Source organism: Amblyomma americanum, chromosome 10 (genome assembly GCF_052857255.1).
Source record: "Amblyomma americanum isolate KBUSLIRL-KWMA chromosome 10, ASM5285725v1, whole genome shotgun sequence".
NCBI lineage: Eukaryota > Metazoa > Arthropoda > Arachnida > Ixodida > Ixodidae > Amblyomma > Amblyomma americanum.
Genome location: NC_135506.1, coordinates 37,594,440 through 37,615,723, shown reverse-complemented (window position 1 = coordinate 37,615,723; position 21,284 = coordinate 37,594,440). Strand labels below are relative to the sequence as shown.

The 21,284-nt window shown below is 44.8% G+C and overlaps 1 long non-coding RNA gene across 1 annotated transcript; it reads right to left on the bottom strand.

Moving 5' to 3' along the window:
- Positions 1-4,886: 4,886 nt before the first annotated feature.
- On the bottom strand, positions 4,887-20,586 carry LOC144106697 (uncharacterized). Its single transcript, XR_013309096.1, has 3 exons — positions 20,423-20,586; positions 11,064-11,090; positions 4,887-4,901 (listed from the first exon to the last, which is right to left on the bottom strand). It is a non-coding gene; the product is annotated as an uncharacterized LOC144106697 (long non-coding RNA).
- Between the last annotated feature and the right edge of the window lie 698 nt (positions 20,587-21,284).

The window sequence follows — 21,284 nt, the reverse complement described above, 5'->3', positions numbered from 1 at the left end:
TCATCTCTGCATGGAAGAAAAAAGAGAGCGGATTGACATCATTGCATGAAGTTGCATGCCTTTCTTCAGCATCAGTCGCGCCTACTGGACCCAGAGTTGGGTCAGTATATATGTATCTTTTTCCGTTATTGCTTGGGAGCCATAGTTTTTTCATTATTTCTATACCCCAACACCATATAAGATGTCTAGCCGCATTATATAACAATCCAGAGTACTTACGAACTTTTTTTTCACCGGCTACGCATTGCTAACATATCGACGATTGACTCTCACAAGACAGCTTATATACAGGGCCGTGTACAATTATTAACAAAAGGCAACACTTCATAATATATTAATTTCTTCACACTCATTTTTTTTGCCCGCAGACTTATTGTGATGTCCACTTTTCAATCGCAATGTCCTTGGCTACTTACAGTCTCAATGGTGATGAATAAAACCTGTGATTCTTTCGAGTCTCGGCACAATTTCACACTAGTTCTGCGGAGCGGGTCAAGCTTAAATATGACTGAAATGAATCCACTATCGTTCAGAACGATAAACGCCTACGTGACCACCACCATACAGCAGTGCCTATTTCCGTTTCCGGTGGACATTGATGTGAGGGCAATGAGGTTGCTCAGTCTGCTCCTGCAAGAGCTGTACTTGGAGAGTAGGCTGAGCAGTCAAGTACCGACGCTAAGTGCATTTATATGTCTGCTTTAGGCTGAGCAGTCAAGTACCGACGCTAAGTGCATTTATATGTCTGCTTTTCCATTCTGCTCTTTCTATTCAATAACTGGCGAACGCGATAACCGATAACTACTCCCCAACCAGGAAAAATTCGTTCCAGTGATAATGTTGTTTTTCCAGATAATACAATTGGATAGCAAGGTTTGGTAGCAATTACTATATGGGCTAAGGTTCGAATTTCTTCATTGAGATTTAGTTCCAAAAAATGTGGTGTTATGTTCGTCAAGACAATCCTTAATGATTGTGACATAATTTTGTGCAACCAAAATTTATATGAACATCGTGAATGACAGTATATAATAACAATAAAAATGGAGAATGGAAAAAGAAAAGGTAAGCCGTCGTAATCAGAGAGGGTTTTAGCATGTCTGTGCTTCTGATCCAAGCAGCTCATCACATCCCAGTGCTGCACGGAAGTGTTGTGCGCCTAAATTTTTGCGCTTAAAACACTTTGTAATCGTAATACACGTTACTTACAGCCTATTTCTAAAATAAGTTGGAATTGAGCTGGGAGGCTCTTAGGTAACGTTTAATACTCTACTCCTACATCCATAGTGAGAGTTTGAGATAGACTGGCTGGGCTGAGGGCATGTGCCCTCCATACGGAGTGCACTGTGTCTTAAGGAGGAAGAAAATGTATTCCTGGTACGACAGTTGTGTGAGCAGGCTAACGCAACACCGGTCAGCGCTGTCACGGAGCTGCACGTACGGATTACAAACAATAAGTGTCTGACAAGATAAAGCGATGCGGTATACGACGTGTACCTGGTTGTGTTGCCTTCGTAGCGGCATGGCCTCACGATATGTATGAAAGCGTTTTCTTATTTTCATGGGATAGCCTTTAAACTCCCATTCTGCCGAAAATCCGCTGTCGGCGTGGTGATCAAATGATACAGGTGACCCCTGTAATGCAGTTTTGTGGCGTCATCATAATCTGCCCATCGGACTCCGAGATAAGTTCCCGCCGTTTAGGGTGGCAATTAAAGTAGTGATTGGTCGCTCGGGTAGAGCAGCCTGTGCTTCACAAGCCCTACTGGTGGCTGTATTTGGAGCTTTATCGCTGCGCCACTATGCCAGGAGTGGTATGAGGATTCCCTGCATCTCTATGAATGTAGAGAATAACAAATCCTGCACATGTGGGCGTGCAGTCCAAACCTTGGCGAAGTGATGAGAAAAGAGGTCCTCAGGCTGCCGAATGAAGCCATTAAAGCTATCACGTCAGTCCGTTAGTCAGGAATGTCCCTTCAAAATTCGGTTCTGTTCATTTGTTGTGAGTCTTCTCTAAATATGCTTAGTTTAATGGGATCGTTCAGGTTACAAAGCTCTAGCTCGCATTCCGCACCGGTGCTTCATTTCCAGTACTATGCTTTCAATTTGCAACGAAACGCCATGTGCAAGCCCCCGATACATTTCTCTACGCTCAAAACCGCATTTGCGTGTGCGAATGGAAGGAAAAGACTGAGCAGGACAGTCAGTAGGCGGACCGGGCGACACCAAGTGAACATTAAGTGCGCAGTGCTGACGATGTCTGTGGGAACATGGTACGGCAATTACAACGTCGTGATATTTATTGTGGCGAAGTCTTCCCCGATCCGACATATTTATAGATGAAAGGGAAAAAGCTGGATGGATTCTTCGAGTTCCAACTCATCGCGGCGCGGATGGAGCGTCTCGCGTGGCGGCAACCTTTGGTCCACGACGGCGCTGCCAATCCGGTTCCTCGTTATCGGAAAAGGGCTCACCATTTCGTCCCTTATATATCAGCTGCGCGTGCGGATGACTAAAACGTTAACATGAACCTTGCTTTTTAGAAATACTTACATTACATGTTACATTTAAAACTGGTAAATTGTATTGCAAAACTGGGTAAAATAAATGGTATTACTTTAAAAATAATTTATGATTTCACGCATACAAAACGCACACCGGTCACCTGTCTTAATGTCTATAAAAATTTCTTAATTTATTGCAACGTAGAACCAAATAACCGTCAAAGAAGGCGTAAAAATTTTTGCCCTGCATTGAACAAGGGTGCCCTTCGGCAGGCAGAACACACGCTCTGCTGACATAGTTTACGCAAGGTAATTCTTGCAGTGATGAAAAGTTCAGCTTTCGATAAATATAAATAGCGGTACAACCACGCGTTGGTGCCTGTGTGTTCATATCAAGCATCAGTCGTCCAGCTGGCAAGCTGGCCAGGGCTTTTCGCATGCCAATCTGGATTCCTGGCCGCTCATACCGAGAGTGGAGAGACGAAAGGTTGCAGGCATAAATAGCAAGGTTGCATTTTTAAAACTAATTTCGAGAGTGTTCTGAGGACCTTTTTAGCGAATTACAGCCAAGAATAATTGATAATTATTGAAAGAAGTTGTTTACTTGTTTTATTTCTCTTAAAGGAATTTGTTCACTGCCATGACTGCTACGAAGCACACAAACCGGCACATAAAAATTCCCTGAATTCAATCTCACTCTGCATAATTTCCTGATAAGGCATATACTTCCTTTGATTAGTGCCATTTTTCAAGGCACATACTTACTGATTTTGTGCTGAAATTATAAATGCAACGATTACATTATGATTTCTACTCTATAACTCTCAGAAGCTGCACATGGGCTGCGAGCGCCACCACAGAGATGGTTTCCGAATTATTTTAGGCCAGTTGGGTTTCCTGAACGTGCGCTGAAACCACACCACAAATGGTACAGATGACATTATCTAGATACCAAAAACAGCGGTTACGGTACGAACTTATTCTTGTGTTTATTAACAGTGACAAACACCATGCCACACCAGCAGGTCGAAACAGATGACGGAAGCGCTCCCGACACGCCCAAAGCATAACGGTAATTTTATATTAATTACGCTGTAGGTAAAAAAAAATACATGACCTACAAACAACTAAAAAAAAGAATAATTGCCATTATTACTGTAAAAAGTAGAAAGCATTCAAGAAGCGTATCGCGTTGGGCCTGTTGGTGCATGGTGCAAGGTGAAAACCCGGCGCAACAGGACAGCGTTCACAAGAAAACGAGTGCACTGGCACGAATCGTACAATGACGAAGTGTCCTCCCTCTGCTATCTTTCGTTAAGAATGCAATGTTTTTAGCTCTTGTTGCCGGGACACCCCGGGCGACTTTGGCGCCAGAACAAAGAACACGGAGGAGAACTTAACGAACTTTGGCAAAGCGTTCAGACCTCCTGGCGCTACGTGCTGCGCTGTCGACGTGCAGATCATGAGTCGACGGTATCTTCGTGATCCCGTGGTGGCTGAACCTATCCCCCCCCCCCCCCCCGCTGCAGGACAGTCTCAATCCCAACCGTGGTTGATTTGATAAGCTAGGCAACATCGTCGCGTGAGTTGCCATCATTAAGTAACGCACGCGAACCCTAGAACACAGGTCATGTGGCGCCATCTCTCAACACGGCCAGAGACAAGACCTAATTTGTCGCCCTTCGCGTGGTGGCCGTTGGATATTGTGACGGCGGCGTATGTACAGCCTTTGCCATTGTCCCAGCATTCTTGTATAGCATGAGTTCGTAACGTCCGCTCTTCTTGAGTACGTGGCGAGCGCTGGTATCCATATATCGAAAGCGCAAAGAAAGTCGGACGCGCTGTCACTCGTCAATAAAAGCTCAAGGAAAGAAAAGTGGCTGTTGAGGGACGCCCCTTCAAGACTCTACTGCCGCTCTCAGTATACATAGGGGCACTCCTAGATTACGATAAACCTTTACTGTACACTGCATTTAATGCTTACACCTGCTCGCAATGATGAAATACTAAATGAATTTCTTCTTTGAATGTTCCCTGAACTGTGAGCACTTCAGCTTTCTATTGCGAAATTCTGTGTGAACTTGATCTTGATGCGTGTTAAACATTTAAGGTATCTTCAGTCGTTCCATTTCACCGGCTCTTTTTCTTGTGAATGCCGCTTTTCCCGCGGGATTTGAAAATTCAAGGACTTCTCCACACGAAAACTATCACAGTGTATGTAAATTGTTTGAGAGTTAAAACACGGAAAACACTAATGCTTTCTTTTCAATTATTCCAAGAAAACAATACCGGTCTTGGAAAAGATCGGCCAGAAAAAGGTGTACAGGCTTCCAAATATTAAACGCTGTCTGCTATAAAACATGAAGGCGACACAGGGCTTACCTTGTTCACTAGTTCCTACAATGAAAAGAAAAAGAGCTTTCGTAAAAACCACGATTAAAACCAATGAGTCTTCTCGAGGCGTTAGTGAACACGGCTTGGCAGCCTTGCAGCCGTTGATGTGGAATGGCCGTAGTAGCATCCGCGTCCAACGAGGATGGAAATTCAATTAAGCATGCAACCTTTCTTCGACGTCACTGGAGCGAGGAAATGCATTTTTTTGTGCCAGTTAAAACAACTCGGTATGTTCACGGCTGTAGTGCTCTGCGCGCCTTCTGCTGTTAAACCAAGCATAACAAGGTCTGAAACCTTGAAAAACTGGGTCATTGACGGGAGTTGGCGATTACAGCTTGTTCAGACTCAACTTCAAAGTACCTTCATTAAATCCTGTGTGCATGAAACAGAATCAAGTTTTAGCAGTCGAGTGAATAGGCTTATTGGTTCTGGCTTTCCACTCGACGTTCTTTCGTCTGCTGCCGATGTGTTGCTGAAAACATTAAATGTTCCCCAATTATCACTCCGAGCACTTAATCTCAAGCAAGAAAGCGAGTGGCGGTCATTCCGTACATTCATAAAATCTCACTTATGTTATAGAAAAGTTGGAGAAAGACTCGGAGTGGACGTAGTTTTTTTTTTTATGGTGCGGAGTAGCTAGAAAGTTTCTTTATACGCGGGAGAAGCGTGGCAAAACAATCCCAGAGTTCACGGTGTCTTCCCCATGGCGATTTAACTTCCTTGATTTTAGTCAGAATATCATACCCTCGATTTTTTTTCTAGTACCACTCAGCTCTCTTCTGTTTATTAACGCTAGAACGACAGGTTTATTTTCTATCGCTCACTGCACTGTCGTGTTTTTTTTTTCAAGCGAAACCTTTTTTGTAAGTTTGCACTTTAAGGGTATAATTACATTATAAAACCAAACAAAAATATTTTTCTTTTCGCAGGTACAGGATATTTGTTACTCGTCGAAAGGGGTCCTCCGAAATACCCTGCTTTTCATTATTATTCTTTTAGGTATTTGACTTTCGTGCCTTCAATTTCTTCTTCCGCTTTCCTGAGCAGGCCTTTTATACTCTCGCTGGTTCACTGCCAACTCTTGCTTGAGACAATTTTTTCCTCAAGTTAACTTTAGACCCTTCATAGTTTTTTACTTCCTCGTTCCGAAGTCACGCTGTACTGTTGCCCTGCTTAGTTACTAGCAGCACAAATGTACCAGCAAAGTTCCATATAACTGTGTTTTTCTCTCACGCTGTACTGTTGCCCTGCTTAGTTACTAGCAGCACAAATGTACCAGCAAAGTTCCATATAACTGTGTTTTTCTCTATTAACGGTTATCAAACCTGTTCCAAAATAAATTCTCTGAACACTTCTTGTAACCACACGGAAAGTAGTAGTGAAGAGGATATGCCTCCCTGCCTGGCAGCCTTCCTAGTGAAGTATGGTGATAGCGTGCAAGCGTACGTAAACATTTTCAACTACATGGTGCAGAGGCTTCTCCATAACACTAAGTTCCTGCAAGATTTCTCGCGCTCCAACTGTATCATATACTTTCTTGCAATGCACGAAAAATGTACACACGTGTTTGTTATATATTGGGTATATCTACCTGTATATTCTGGAACTCCAGTTGAATGGAGCTATGGCTATCTATTGGTGTTTATCCAATAAGCCTATAGGTAATTAGCCAATATGTAAATAGCGAATAAGATATAGGCAATTAGCCCATAGGTAATTGCCAATTCTATTGGCAATTACCTTAGTAAATACTTTGTCAGCACAAAATAATTTATAAGCAGTGAAAGAAGTAATATATCAAGTCACTTATATTGCCTTTCTTGTTAGTATTTAATTAGCATTGTAAACTTTCTGTATGGTCTAGGCCGAGGCATTATGAATGGCTTGTCATTCAAAGACCAACTCCCTACTATTCGCTGCCTATCAGCAGTTGCTTGATGGTCACACGCTGCTTTTTCTTTTTGCATTATTTGAAAGGCTTTTTTTATAGTGTGAGCTGTTATTACCTAGTTCCTAAGTTTGCCACCGTCGTCGGCGTCGTGCTGGTGTCGCCATCAGCGCAAGGACTAGCGTGCGCAGTGCCTCCCGCTACTTGCCCCCAGCACCTGCCTCGGCAGCAGGTGACAAAGTGGAGAGAGAGGTATCGTCTCTCCACATTTATGGCACCGAAGGAGTTGAAAAAGTGGAAGAGAAGAGGCAGAGGGTGTAACAGGCTGCGAGTGCTAAAGCGATGGAGCGAAATTATTTTTTCACCTTAAGTGAGATGAGGGGGAGAAACAAGGGAAAGGGAAGAGGTGACGGGAGCTTAGGCGTCCCCATCGGCTTCGGGAGGTGGTTAGTCTCTCTCTTTCCTTTCTCTTCTCTGAAATTGAAGAGAAGATTTCTCTCTACTCCCTTTGCCTCTTACAAACTCAGGCCTCACACGCCAACGCGATTATTGGAGCTCTACAGATAACTCATTACAAAGCCCGCCGTTCTCAATACTGGCCCTCCAATAGCCTTCCACGCGGTCTGTTGCAAGTCGTGATGCTGCAGCACTAGCCCGACCTTGCTTTCTCCCTTTTATGCCATGGCGCAGACTTTTCCCAGTTCAAATTTTTTGAGACTATGCCGTACAGTACGATTTCAAGAAAACGAAGCAGCCCCACCATCCGAGAACCGTCGCTGGAACCGATCGCTTATTTCTTTACTGCAGCTTTGTGCAACCAATTTCCTTCTATCTGGCAAGTTTGACGGTGTTAACATCGCGGCCCTGTGGCGGATAGGCAGCTGGAAACCTGTATACCTCTAATCAAGGTAGAGAAATGAAACTGCATTCTTGCCACTTTTTTAAATACTGCGCCATTTCCATTACACTAAAAACCAATTATTAATTATTATTATTATTAGTTTTTAAAACAGGTGAAGCGGGAATATCTGAGTTTCTCTCCATCTCTAAATTTTAATCCGAAGCGCGGCAGCACGGAGCTGTGCTGCCCTGTATTGGCGTTTCAATTCTACCCCTTAGTACGCTAACACCGCAACGGATAAAATTTTCGATGCGTTGTAACGAGCGATGTTATACCAGTTGTTTCAGCGAACACTTTCAGCAATGCTTAAAAGCAAAGTTTTCGAGTAAAACCAACACCTCTACAAAAGAAAGATATATGCTGCGGCAGACGTCAGTAATTATGAAAACGTGGTAATGAGTAAAGACCCTTTTGTCAACTCTGCCAGTGCTGAACCATTTGCCCAGACGAAGACCAGTCTACTTGTCGAAACGTTGGCAAGCACCCAGATGATTTGGCCTGCCTTGTTCACCTTGTGTTGATCAAGAACGATCTACCCACCCTCTCTATGGCATGAGCTGGCTGATTAACTAAAATTTACTGCCTAACTTTTCAACAAAGTTTGGGGTCTATTGTAAAATAGCTATTTTGTATCCCAGAGGAGACACTTTTGCATAGTTTTCAAAGGGAAGAAAGTAATTTTCTATACTTTCACCGTACTACAAAACGTATTTTTTCCGCACAAAATCAAAACTCAGCGCATGATGACCGCAGCATATCTCATGCAAAACGATAGACCGCAGCGCCCAATTAGATTGAAGTGGTAATTGCCCTGACAAGGCAGTTTTGAGGCCTAGATTAGAATGCGGGAGGCGTTATGTCTTTCTTCGGCGCTCTGCGCAATGAAACAATCTAAGCGATTGCCAAAGACGCGGCCATCTATTTTCACAGTCCTGACAAGAGGAGCCAGAAAGCAGCAACTGCCAGGCAGGCTAAATGTGAGGCGTCATCATCCGTTCATTCAGTCACCAGGTGCAACTGTTCGTGTATAACCTCTGCGTGTTACGATGTGCATCAAAGGAACGTTTCTTGCGCGAAAGAGAGCTTACGCGGGAGTGGCTGTAGGCTATAAATCAGTAGTTCATATGATTTGCATAACAAGCTTGACAAAAAGCTTTCCCGTTTACCATTGAAGCGTTGCTTTTGGTTGCGCGTGGGCGACTTTTCTATTGTAGGGACGGAGCCTCAAATTATTTAAATGAACGGAAGTGTTGCCCCGCCCTTCAACAGAAAAAAACTTGAATGTCACATCGTGAATATTGTGAGAATGACTGCTCCAGTGAAACTGCCATACTCCGTTACCGAAAAGGTAAGCATTGGGATCGTTTATGTGAGCGCGCAAAAGGACGGGCAGTTCTCGTCCAGAGTGCATGCTGCCCAATATCTTGGCCATCCTGTTCCGACAGGTTCCACTGTTATCGAGGTTAGTAGCTTTTTTTTTTTTACTAGATGAGTCCATGTACATGAAAGCAAGTGACCGGCCAGTGCTACTGAGTATTCTGATAGCGATATCGTTGCGTATATCTCTGTCAAACAGGAAACAAGATCAGGAAAATTGCTGGCGCATAGGAAACGAGCCCGGCTTCTGCACTATAAAATTACATTCAAGACATCTGCAAACCATATCATTAGTGTCTACACCAGGAGCGGAAAACAAGTGACTGTCAGATATGGCTAAAATTTTGCAAGTGGTACCTGATTGTAATCGACGATGGGCCAGAATTGACCAGCCCAATTTTGCTGGGCTTCGAATGTTCTTTACACACAGTCTGTTATTGGTGCGGCCAGAGCTGACAGGCTACGTGAGCAAGGACCAGGCAAGACGGTGAGCAAACGTTTGGTGGGGCATTTGTGACAGCCGTGCTGCCGGCTCTTACTTGACTGACAGAAAATTTACTGAAAAGAAGTACACAGTCTGCGTTCTAAAGGGCGTCGCCTCTGAATTTACCTTTGATTTTTTCTCTGATTTGTCCAAAAACTGTGTCGCTTGCAGCACGGAGCCCAGTCACATTTTTCTTCATCGGTTTGGCAATTAACGGACGAGGTCTTTCCCAACCAATGGATCGGGAAGGTGGAACCAAAGCCTGGTGTGTTTGTTCTTCCCCCTTTATCACCATTGAATTTTTTACCCTCAGGATGAGTCAAAGTCAGAAAAATGTCTAAGAATCTCACTTGAAGGCGTCCCTAGAGATAAGCTTTTATCTACTGTGAACGCCACGAAAGGCATTGTTATGCGCATCGCGATAGAGAGAAAGCAATTGTAGTGCATTTACAAAACTTGTCTTGTCGCCTTAATTGATATTGCTTTCCTGAATTAGTTTCCTATTTGTGCTGCAACTAATTGAAACATTGAAATGTACAGATTTTTTTTCACGCCTCAAAACACCTATAGTGCAAGTTTCCCAAACATGGGCTCCCACTTGTAAAACACGTGTGCGTCTTCGCACGGCAGAACATTTTAGGCATCTGGATGGAGGCAAATTCAGGCTACAATGCGAAACGTTTCCTGCCAAGGAGTTATCAATTAATTTCAATATGAAGGCGATAAAATGTAAACGAAATAAACTGGTAATTAATATTACTTAGGGCGTGTGAAGAAACCAGCAGCACTAAAATAACCTGCACAATATCACAGAAGCGTGGCTTTTTTCCTTTGCTAAAACTGTCATGTTGCTAAAAAATGAAAAAAATCCTGGTTCCTGCGGTAATCACAAAAGAAGAGCGCAAGGCCAGTGCCTATCAGGGTTCTCAAAATCGAAGGCCGCGTCATGGGGTGACTAGCTTTTGTGTGCACCGAGGTGCAAAGACGCAAAATATAATGCCACCCTTGATCAAAGCTCAGAGTCGAGGCTATGGTCGAGGATCCTTAACCAAAAAAAAAATATAGCCGCGGTGACTCGATTTCACGCATGCTGCACCTACTTCTTGTTGTTAACAAAGCCGCATCACCCATTGGTATTCATTTCGTAAATATCGCGAGTACTCATTTCTAAGTAAAAGCAGCACGCTTTTCACAGCAACCAACCACAAGGCTTCTTTCGTATGAGCGCCACAGGCTCTATATTGATCTATATAAGGCTCGTATATAACAGCTATGGGCTGCCTCCTGGTCGGAGGTGCACTAGGCAGAGTTTAATGATTTGAGTCTGCACGGGGTCTATGTGGCGACATCAAAGAGGGTGCTCGGGCGTACTTTCATTTAGTCGCCATCGAAAAGAGGCCCGGCAGTATGCGACTTCCTGCTCCGAAACCTCATCGTCTGCAGTAAATCGCCTAAGCTGCTGTGCCACCATGGTAGGTTGTGCGTAAAAAGGAGAGAGAAAAATCGCATACGCACCCGTCTCGGTCATCGATGACATCTCACCTAAATGGGAGATAAGAGAGACAAAATTGCTATCAGTCGGCGTCACAAAGGGAATTATTTGAACGATAAAATAACGTAAACCGAAAAGCGTGCTCTAATGACAGACGCGTCGAGAGCGTAGTGCGATAGCGATTATGCGCTCTCTTGAACTGAGACCCAGGAAGGGCAAGGGGGTGCTACCAAAGCGAGTACTCTACAAATGCGCAAAACATGAAGGCACACAATGAACGCTTTGTGATTTTTTTTATCTAAAGCGAGAGCAGTTTATTACAAAAGTTAGGATACCAGCTTTACGCTTAAGATTATGTGAGAGAACAGAATGCTGGACTATACGCGCACAATATGATGCGCGTACAGTCACAAGTGAAAGCGGGCTCGAGTTTTTCTTCCTTCAAAAACTTCCACATGTGAACTTTACTTAAGTATTACTGGCGGTGAATGCCACGTAGAGTTTCTCATAAGAAGCTTAACGCAGCCGCCCAGGTGCTTCTTTCTCTAGAGTTACATTGATGCGTAGTGCAAATTATCATATTTCGCTCCGCTAGCAGGAGAGATTAGCGGCACGTCTATCATTGCAAGAGGAATATTTGTGCAAAGCTTCGTTATGTTCCTTCGTTTACTTCTCACTGCCGCCGGCATTAGGCCTAGATCCTATGTCAGTGATGCGAGTTGCAATCAGACTCATCTCGACCGGTCGCACACTGGCGGAACCGGTTCTACGTTGCTGGAGACTGCTTTGCACGCCGCATCTCGAAAGTTGTTTGTCAGCTTTAAACTATCACAGACGAGAGCGGCGGGTAACCTGTTCGACCTCCGCCGCACTTGCTTGTTGCATATCGCCGTCGCCGTGTCAGTAAGTTCTTTTTGGGTGAACGACTGCCCAATTAACATTATCTATTGTAAGCCCTCTTCGCTGTGTGCCTGACTTCCTTCACGCCTACGAGACAGTTTACCTTTTCAGAGACACAAATATGCTGCTGGGAAAAGATCTTCCAATCCTCCGATCCTCTAGTGGTGGAAGCAGCTCTCTATAAGTCAAAGTTGGTGATAATGAGCCACTCTTGGAATGTAGAACTTTCAGACTAGAACACTGTTTCCTGGTACCAGCGATATCTGGTATTCTTTTGCGCGGCTCTGTAGAGCACGAAGGGGCGTGCAGAACATCTGCGCAGTAGTGTCTCCAGGAGCTGCTGTACGTTATGGAAGCCCAAAGGAGACCAGATGACGAGGCTTTCGACTGCATTCTCGCTAGCTTTATTATTTCTTTAATTTTCCGGATTTTTTTTTTCAGGGTTTCCGTCTCACCATAGAAGCCAATTGCGCGTTTGAGGAATTTCGTGTTGGGATACCGCGAACTTGACGGAACAGAACTACATAAACGGGTTTATGTATGGGTTTAAGTTAAGTATACCTTGAGGTCTACGTGCATAAGAGAACGCTGAAAGGACTATAACGTTTCTGACTAAGGCGCCCCTGTCAAATAATTCCTGCACGTACTTCATACACTACTTGGCGACCGCAGTGCCGGATGCGTGAATCCTTAAAGTGGCAGAAACCTTTGTAATATCAGAAAGTTGTCATGAAGGTTTAAGACAATGGTGTGTCAGGCGACAGCTCCACTCGATCTCAGCTGAAAACCGATTGTTGGTTGCGGACTTTGTTATATTGTGCAAAATAAAACGACATAAAACTGCTACATATGTAAAAATGACATGTATCAGCTGGAAAACTCGAAACATTTAAAGAACAAGGCTCCTCTTCACAGCAATGTTTGTTAAATTTATATGTTTATCCTCTTACGAATTTAAGACCGCTTGGCAGAGTGTTTGACAAAAAATATGACTAACTGCTATGAATTTTAGGACAGCAGGAAATATAAATTTGAGCACTTTGCTATCCAGAGGAGGTAGTCATTTTAGGATGAAACTTTTGTGCATTTCACTGTATTAGTCGTAGTACTTTTATTTCAGTTTATTTTTAGCAATTTAGCTATGTCTGGTACTTCTACCAGCGTAGCATTGTATCAACGTCTGAGCTTTTTTTACCGATAGTACAACCTAGGAACCTTATCGATTGCTTTCGTTTTTTCTTTTATAAAAATTATGGTTGACTGGGTCTGAGGAGAGTGCAGGATCCTGTTCTCTAGTAAAAATTTCAAGAACATCGAAGCCAGTTTATACCTGTTAGAAAATTCCGCGCTACTGGAACAGCTGACGTTCCGTCATAGCAGCTTCCAGGCACAAAACTTGAACGATAACTTGGACGGTACTGAAAACTGACTGCCTCAGAGACTCCGCAGTGCTCTAATTAAGTGGATGCGTCTAGAGGAGGCGGCTTTGGAAAAATAAAGCAACCAGTTGCAAGAAAGAAAAGTTCGCATGATGCCATCAACATCAAAGAGTGCAGCTGGGATTCTAGGCAAATAGAGAAAGAGGAGAGATCAAGTCGCAAAATCGAGAATAAAAATTACAATATCCTAGACTCGGGGAATAGGAATCCCACTTCGAACCTCTAATCTAAAACGACAGATTACAATGGGCGCAAAAAAATCGATTCTATGGGGGTGGCTACGTCTTTGAAAAGAAAAAAGGAGGGCTGAGAGGTTTTTTCACCGATGAAACGCCCGAGAAGTCTTCTCGATTGCTTTGTTTTTTTTTTATGAGAAGGCCGCGTTAGCGCCAAACCAACGGTCCTTGACCGCCCGCAAAAGTTTTGCGGCTTTGGCAGCACGCGCCAATCGCGGAGCTCCCGGGTACTGTAGCAGACGGCTAACACCATGACCACACACATAGGTGGCGCTTTCGGACGCCGGAGCCGGAGGCTGCCAATGTGTCCTCTGCGACGTCGTCTGCTGCAGCCTGTGGGTTTCTTTCGTGCACTTGCCCTTGGTTGTTTGAAAACTGCTTTTTCAGTACTGATCTCTAAATATCTTGTTTTTACGAATGCATTTGTGAGCATATGGAGTGTATGCGGCAGCCTGCCGGACTACACGTGAAGCTTACGTGATTCTGTGTAACACCTAGCAGATAGTGCGCCTTTTGTTGGTATGTCTGGAACCACAACACACATTTATCGTGGTGTTTTACGAAGACAGCTTCGAAAATACGAAGGGTACTTTGCCACACTCTTCTTCAAAGCACTCGCCAACTGACAAACATTGGTGCTATGTAAAATGAGAAATATAATCTGATATCTTTGGCTCAAATGTGTTTCTATGAGTCACACATCCGGCTCGTGCTCCCAGCGACGGGAGACTCCCGCAGTTTTAAAAACACATCTACTTCGGAATGCGGCTTAACACTTTCAGAACCTGATCTAGGATTAATTTGCTTGCTGTACTCGAATAAACGGCATCACAATGCATGATGAAACAAGAGAAGTGCTTTGGAAACATTTGCTTTCATGTATTGCAAAGGAAACTAAACCTCCTTTTCACCTCCAAGTTTTCTCCTATTCATGCCATCCCGCGGAAGCAGCGCCACCGCATCAGTCTTACGTCACAGATGTGTGCTTATCTATGGCGGTGGCACAGCTTTCTTCTCTACACGTTTTTGAGTAACAATGTGCCGTCGGGCTCCCGAGAACAACGCTGACTATATCTCCCTCACTTTTTATGCCACCGTAGCAATTGCCGACCTTTTGGCTTCCTTTAATGATGCATGGAAAGCTGGGGCAGTCCCCTTGGCCTGGAAACATCCCGGTGAAGTGAAGATAGCCAGTCCAGAAAGGACACTACATTTACACAGCGTACGACCAATTTTCCTAAAATCGTGTCTATGCGAACTCTGTATGTATTCAACCAACTGAGCCCCCAGAATTAGTTCGACGACAATGCCTCAATGCCCAAGACTGTTTGGCCTCTGACAGGGGCGGTCCGCCCAGAACATTCTACTCCAAAGAAGAGGTTTTGGAAATGCTTCCCAAGTACAGAGACAACATTATCCTACCCCTAGTCTTTCACACTAAGTTCGAGAGTGTCCGCCATGATGCGGTGCTGAATGGGCTGCGCCGTCTGGGAAGCGGCAGCAGAATATGCAACTATAATAAAGCACTTATAACTGACACGACAACGACAATAGAGATTGGAAATCTCCGCGAAGCCCAACTCAAGATTCCCAACCGGAATACATCACAAGGCTCTGTTCTTTCACCCCTGATCTTCACTATCGCAATTACGAGCCTTCCCCAGGTGATTGGACACCATATCATAAATGTACCATACCATACCCCGTGTGACTGGATATCGTGCACTACATGTAGACGTCACCGGCTTGATAACCGAGGGAACTCTCGGAGACAGCATTGAAAATGTGCAAGCAGACGAACAAGCCTTTGACGAATACACGCAGCAGTGCGGCCTTCATTGCTCTCCTGAAATGTCCAGGCACCTGAATCTACAAGTTCGGATACACCTTCTTCTAGCTAGAGCTTCAGTTTGAAGGAAAGACGATGTCGGAAGTGCAAACTGCGGTTTCTTGAGATGCAGTCGCATTCTAAAGGGCGAGCAAAACACACCCGCAAACATTTCTCCAACTCTGCTGGACAAGGGTCCTCCCGGGTCCCCAACTGCAGGAGAGGACTTAAAAGAGAAGGCAAGCTTAGGCTAGAAAGGGCCATAGTATTCTGTAGAGCCACCTACAGCTTACCATATGAGCAGCTCAACAAGGCGGAGATAGAACAAATACACGCCATCCTACTGAAGGCATACAAGAAGTATTAGGCCCGCGGCCTAATACCTCCAAGTGCAAACAAAAGGACCTGGGAATCTGCAGCACCTAAGATAAATTCCAAGAGACCCAAATTGTCGTTCACACAGAAAGAGTTGTCTCATCTAAAACAGGAGGCACTCTTCTCACCTGGCGTAGTTACTCGGACAGCGTGAGAAAGATCAAGGAGACAACAGACGTCCTTGATCGTACAAGAGCCACCTACACGGTCTCTTATTACTAAACACCTTCAAGGCAACAGATCAGCCCAAGCCAAATCGATTGAAAAATGGAGGCTGGCAACACAGGCTATGCCAGTGAGGGCGTAGCTACGTCAACCATACAGCAATAGTGGCCACAATAGTTGATGCTACCTATCATGTGGTCACCAGTGTCACCTTGAGGAACTTTAACGGGAAGGGAGCCGAGCAGATAGCTATTGCTATCGCCATCGCCGAATACAACGGTAGGCACTGATTTTTTGCAATTATTTCCGAATCCCAAATAACCTGCCGCAATTACTCCAACGGCTGACTTTAAAAAACACTAGTTTTACTGAGTAAATTTCAGCTTCAGGTGAATCAATATACCACCACATGGGCTTCAAGACACGAGGGCCTAACTAGAACCAAGCAGCCGACGCCATAGCTCGCAGACACACAACCTAGCTGCTGACGTTGAATCCCAATCCACGCCAATCATACACACGTACGGTGCAATCCTTGAGCATCTTCAAGGATCCCAACTACGCTATTCCACACCTCATTGAAAACTCAGCATGGAGCATTGTGGCCGCTAGAGACAATTGTAAACCAACAGATTTCTAATCGTTTTTATGTTTTGCGCCACATACCACCAGTACCGAGACCCAATTTCTTTTGGTGCGGGGTTAGACCAAACCTTTATCATATAACATGTGGCTGCAACACACCGCTGAACTCCCCCACATACAAAACGCCACAAGCGAGCAGTGGGAGGCAGCACAGTCTAGTGATCAGCTTGAAGATCAACGCAGAATTTTCAACCGGGCCTGTACCGCTGCAGTAGCCACAGCGGCCCTGGACCAATGGCTCTCCCACCAAGCTTGCTAATACCTTTATTAGGAAGCAAAATTTTCCAGTTCATACCAGCGGGCTTCCGAGACACTGGCTTCACCAGTCTCTGCCCCACTGCTGTTCCGAGCTCGCGCTCGGTGAACCGTGGATTTCTGAAAAATTTTGTACCTGGCAGATGTACTTTGCCACACTCTTATTCTACGACTTATATCAAGCTTGTGCTTCGTATCTTTAGTGTCTGCTTGCCATAAGTGAACGCAATTGCCCTGCCACTTTCAGTGCCTCGTTCCTGTGGTAAACTCTTGTTCCCTTTTCTGAACGTTTTCACATTAGTATTATTAATATTACTCTTTATACCAACCGTACTGCTGCGTCTCTTAAGATGAACCTAGAAGGGGAAAAACTCAGAGCTTGTTAAGAAGGAAGGCCCGTACGGGGCAGGAGGGCTTGAAATGAAAATGGTGTTATGATGAGGGGCGTGAAAAGCAGGGCGATGTCATATCTAATTGCAGGATTAGTTAGGCATTCTCAATCACATTTTCAGTTCTCCGAATACTCTTACAAGCACATATTAAATTGCAGTTGAAAGGTCATGTTTACGTTTCCTTCCTCACGACGTTCATTTCTCGGGGCTTATCACTTTCCGTATGGAGGACCGTGCTCGCTGCGCATTTCCTACTGACGCTTCCCAGCACACCTTTTCTATACCCTAGTTACAAAATCCGTAGATACCTACTGTTCTGTGATTTAATGTTATGCTCTCACATAATCGCAAGGCGCTACCTTTATTCAGAAGGGTCTACCTAACACAAGGGGCTACCTTTATTATTGTGTGTTTGTTTTAATGCAAGAAATGGTAAACGTACGCAAATTCAATTCTTGAGAATCGAGTTTAACCGAAAAAGGTAAGTGCATGCCTACTCTTCAAACATCCGCCGTAGCGTGCCGGCTACTGAGTGCGATATACTATTGCCCACAAAAGGGAATTAGCAAAGTGCCGAAACCAGAAGCGTGGTAATCATCATCATCCGCCTGACTGCAAGCACTGCAGGGCATTGTCCTCTCCCATGTTTCTCCAATTAACTCTGTCCTTTGCCACCTGCGTCAACCGTATGCCCACCAACTTCTTAATCTCATCCGTCCACCTAACTTTCTGCCGCCCCCTGATACGCTTGCCTTCTGCTCCGTTACGCTTAAGAACCAGCGGTTATCGTGCCTTCGCATTGCATGCCCTGCCCAAGTCTATTTCTTCCTCTTGATTTCGACTAGGGTATCATTAACCCGCGTTTGTTCTCTCACCCACTCTGCCCGTTTCCGGTCTCTGAACGTTACAGCTATCACCTTTCTTTTTATTTCTCGCTTTGTTGTCCTTAACGTCTACTTAGGGCAGGCAGTGACAGCTGATCCGGATCACGACAAGGAAATAAATAGAAGAATAAGAATGGGGTGGAGCGCATATGAAAGGTTCTCTCATAAATGAATGGCAGTTTACTAGTACCCCTCAAGAGAAAAGTATACAGCAGCTGTGTCTTAACTGCACTCACCGATGGGCAAGAACGTGGAGGCTAACGAAAATGGTTCAGCTTAAGTTATAGGGACCACGCATCGAACCTTGTTCGTACGCTTCATAGAATGCATGGAAATCCCGTTCCTGCAGGTTGTATGAACGCGCTGGGCGTGTCACCGAAGATTGACTGGCGAATTGTGGAACGAGTTTTTGGTGCAACGTTTTTGTGTGAAAGTGTGCTTTTTCTTTGCCCAAACCTTACGCTCGCTCCTAGATACATAGAGCCACCGCGGAAGGCCTCCTCCTTTCTTCGAATGTCGGGGCTTTAAACACTGAAGTGCTGTGTCAAATGCTTGCGCGAGGGAATGTATCGTTGTCGGATACGTTTGCGACAGTCTTGCATGAGCACTATCGAGACTTGGGGGGGGGGGGGGGAGGTATTTGGTAGAGATGCGCTATAATTATCACTTCTAGGCTTTCTCTTTCACAACTTTTGAGCTCAGACAAACGAAGAACTGCTGTGAACTGCATTCTAATGGCGATGAAAAGTGTTCCTCTCATCATAAAAGATTGTTGTGGCAGCCACCGTATATGTTCTTGCCTTGACAAATTCGTTAAAAGAAAAAAGACGCAGCTTCTATTAGGAACGTATGTTTTGGCATAGTATGAAAAAGTAACGTCCACACACTGAACCTAGTCTATTGGTAACGCCGTATAGCGTAGAATATGACTCACATTTCGCTTGTACTGCTTGAAGATGCACCCACATAGTGCAAAACATGCACGCTTTAGCGAGGTGAGGCCGCCAGGTCTAGCATTCGATCGTTCTATCTTATGTTTGGTAGCGGAAAGCCTTCGCCCTTGCACAACCACAGTCGGTACTTCTGCGAAGCACAAGACTGCACTTCTAGATTTACTGGGCATAATAGACTACTCCGAGGTTGGTTATTGGAAAGCAAAGACTTAATAGAGCGGTCCTGCTGACTATCATCATTGCGGTCACTATCAATGGACCTTGTAATTCCAACAGCACAAATAAAGATTTCAACAAAGGAGGAAACCATAAGGATGGAGGTTAACCGGATAACACTGCCATGAAAAACTATAATTCTCGCTGTTTTCTTATTGTCGTGCTACTGAAATACCTTTGTTGGTGAGGTTCATGCTTTATGGTTTAGGGGTGTTTGACGTCCCAAAGTGGCTCAGGCTATGATGGAAGCCGTAGTGAAGGGCACCGAAAATTTCTACCTCCTGGTTATCATTAACATGCACTGACATTGCATAGCACACGTGCATTTAGAATTTCACCTCCATCGAAATTTGGCCGCCGTGGGCAGGATTGGACTCGCATCAGTCGGGTCAGCAGCGGATCGCCATAACCACTGAGCCAACGCGGCGGCATTTTACGGGCGCAATTGTTGCAAATATTAAATCTTCAGACTATTCCTACCACGTATCAGTGCAAATGCTACGCATTTAACGATGGCATCTAAATAAAAGAAAACAACCCTGGCGGCAGTGAAAGGTATGCTCAAGTGCAGCCAAAGGTGCAGGCATGCCTCAAGACCAGCTGTAACGGAGGGCTTCGAAATAATTTCGGCCATCCGGGGTTCCTCAACATGCACTCAAGGACAAAAGTTGGTGGGATGTGAATTCATGGTTGCTAAAGCGCGACAGAAAAATACGTACGAGAGAAAGATCGACGCGGAAAGGCACGAAAAAAAAAGTTTCTGCGTTGACACACTTGTCCGTCAACTGATGTTTTCCCTTTTAATGGAGCAGACATATCCCCTCAAGATTCAGTTTTTTTCACTAACATGCTTTCCGCGAACGCACAGGAATTATTTTCTTCTGCGAAACCTGATCCCGCCAACTCCTGTCAATGATCCGCACATTTAGATCGGTCGAGCCGTACACGGGCTCTTTTGAGTCCTGGATTCATCGCTATGCTGTCGCTGTGGCGAGGTTTTGGTCCCACGCTGTTGGCTCAACAAGCGAACGCCATAGCAACTGAGACACGGCGGCGGGTTTGGCGCTACAAGCAGAAGGATGACTTGTACGCACTCGCTTCCATGGTGATAGCTTTGTCTCTTGGTCCGGACCGGACACCAAGCAAGGCAGGCAGGAATCCGGGACGCAGATAAGGTCGTTCTTCGCAGCAGTAAAGCCTTACGCAGGTTATCGAACGCACAAGCAAAGCTGAGCTGACACGCCCACCAAACGGCACGAGCAAGAAGCGGCCAGCTAGTGTTTCTTCTTTCACGAAGAAGGAGCGGAATTCCCGGCGGGTCGGCAAAGATTCCCAGCCTCTTTCTCTAGTTACACTGCAACTGCTGATTAACCAACAAGTACGTCACTTCGCGCTAGATATTTGCGTTCATCACATAGAAGTTTGCAATTTGTCCCTTTATTGTGGCGCGGCCAACCGTCGATGCATTTGAGTAAGTTTAAACTAAAAGCTGTCTTGCGAAGAAGAGAAAAAGCTTCGCCACTGAAAAAAAAACATCATTCGAAAGGTCTTTCTGTTTGTTTGTTTTAAAGGAATCAAATAAACGAACAAAATGATCTGTTTAAGCCACATATATGGGGGTTGGGAGCTCAAGTCATCCACAATGGCAGAAATTTTTCCCTTCTCCTCAGGTATTTACCCTCTGTTGCTACATTTTACAGTCCGCCGCTCATCCAATCGAAGAGAAAATAAAAAACAAGACAAATCAGAAGTCGGTTCATAAGTAGTAGAAAATATTGATGAAAAGAAAGATGGACCGTCGACAGCGGCAACATGAAGCTTTTAGGCTTCGTGGTCTAAGCAAGCATCGGCGTGGCTGTATAGCAGCAAAGACGTCAGACGGAGGTATGTGTACTAGCCGACCCTGATCTAACACAAACTTGGCATCAGCGAAAGCAGATACGAGCCTCAAATACC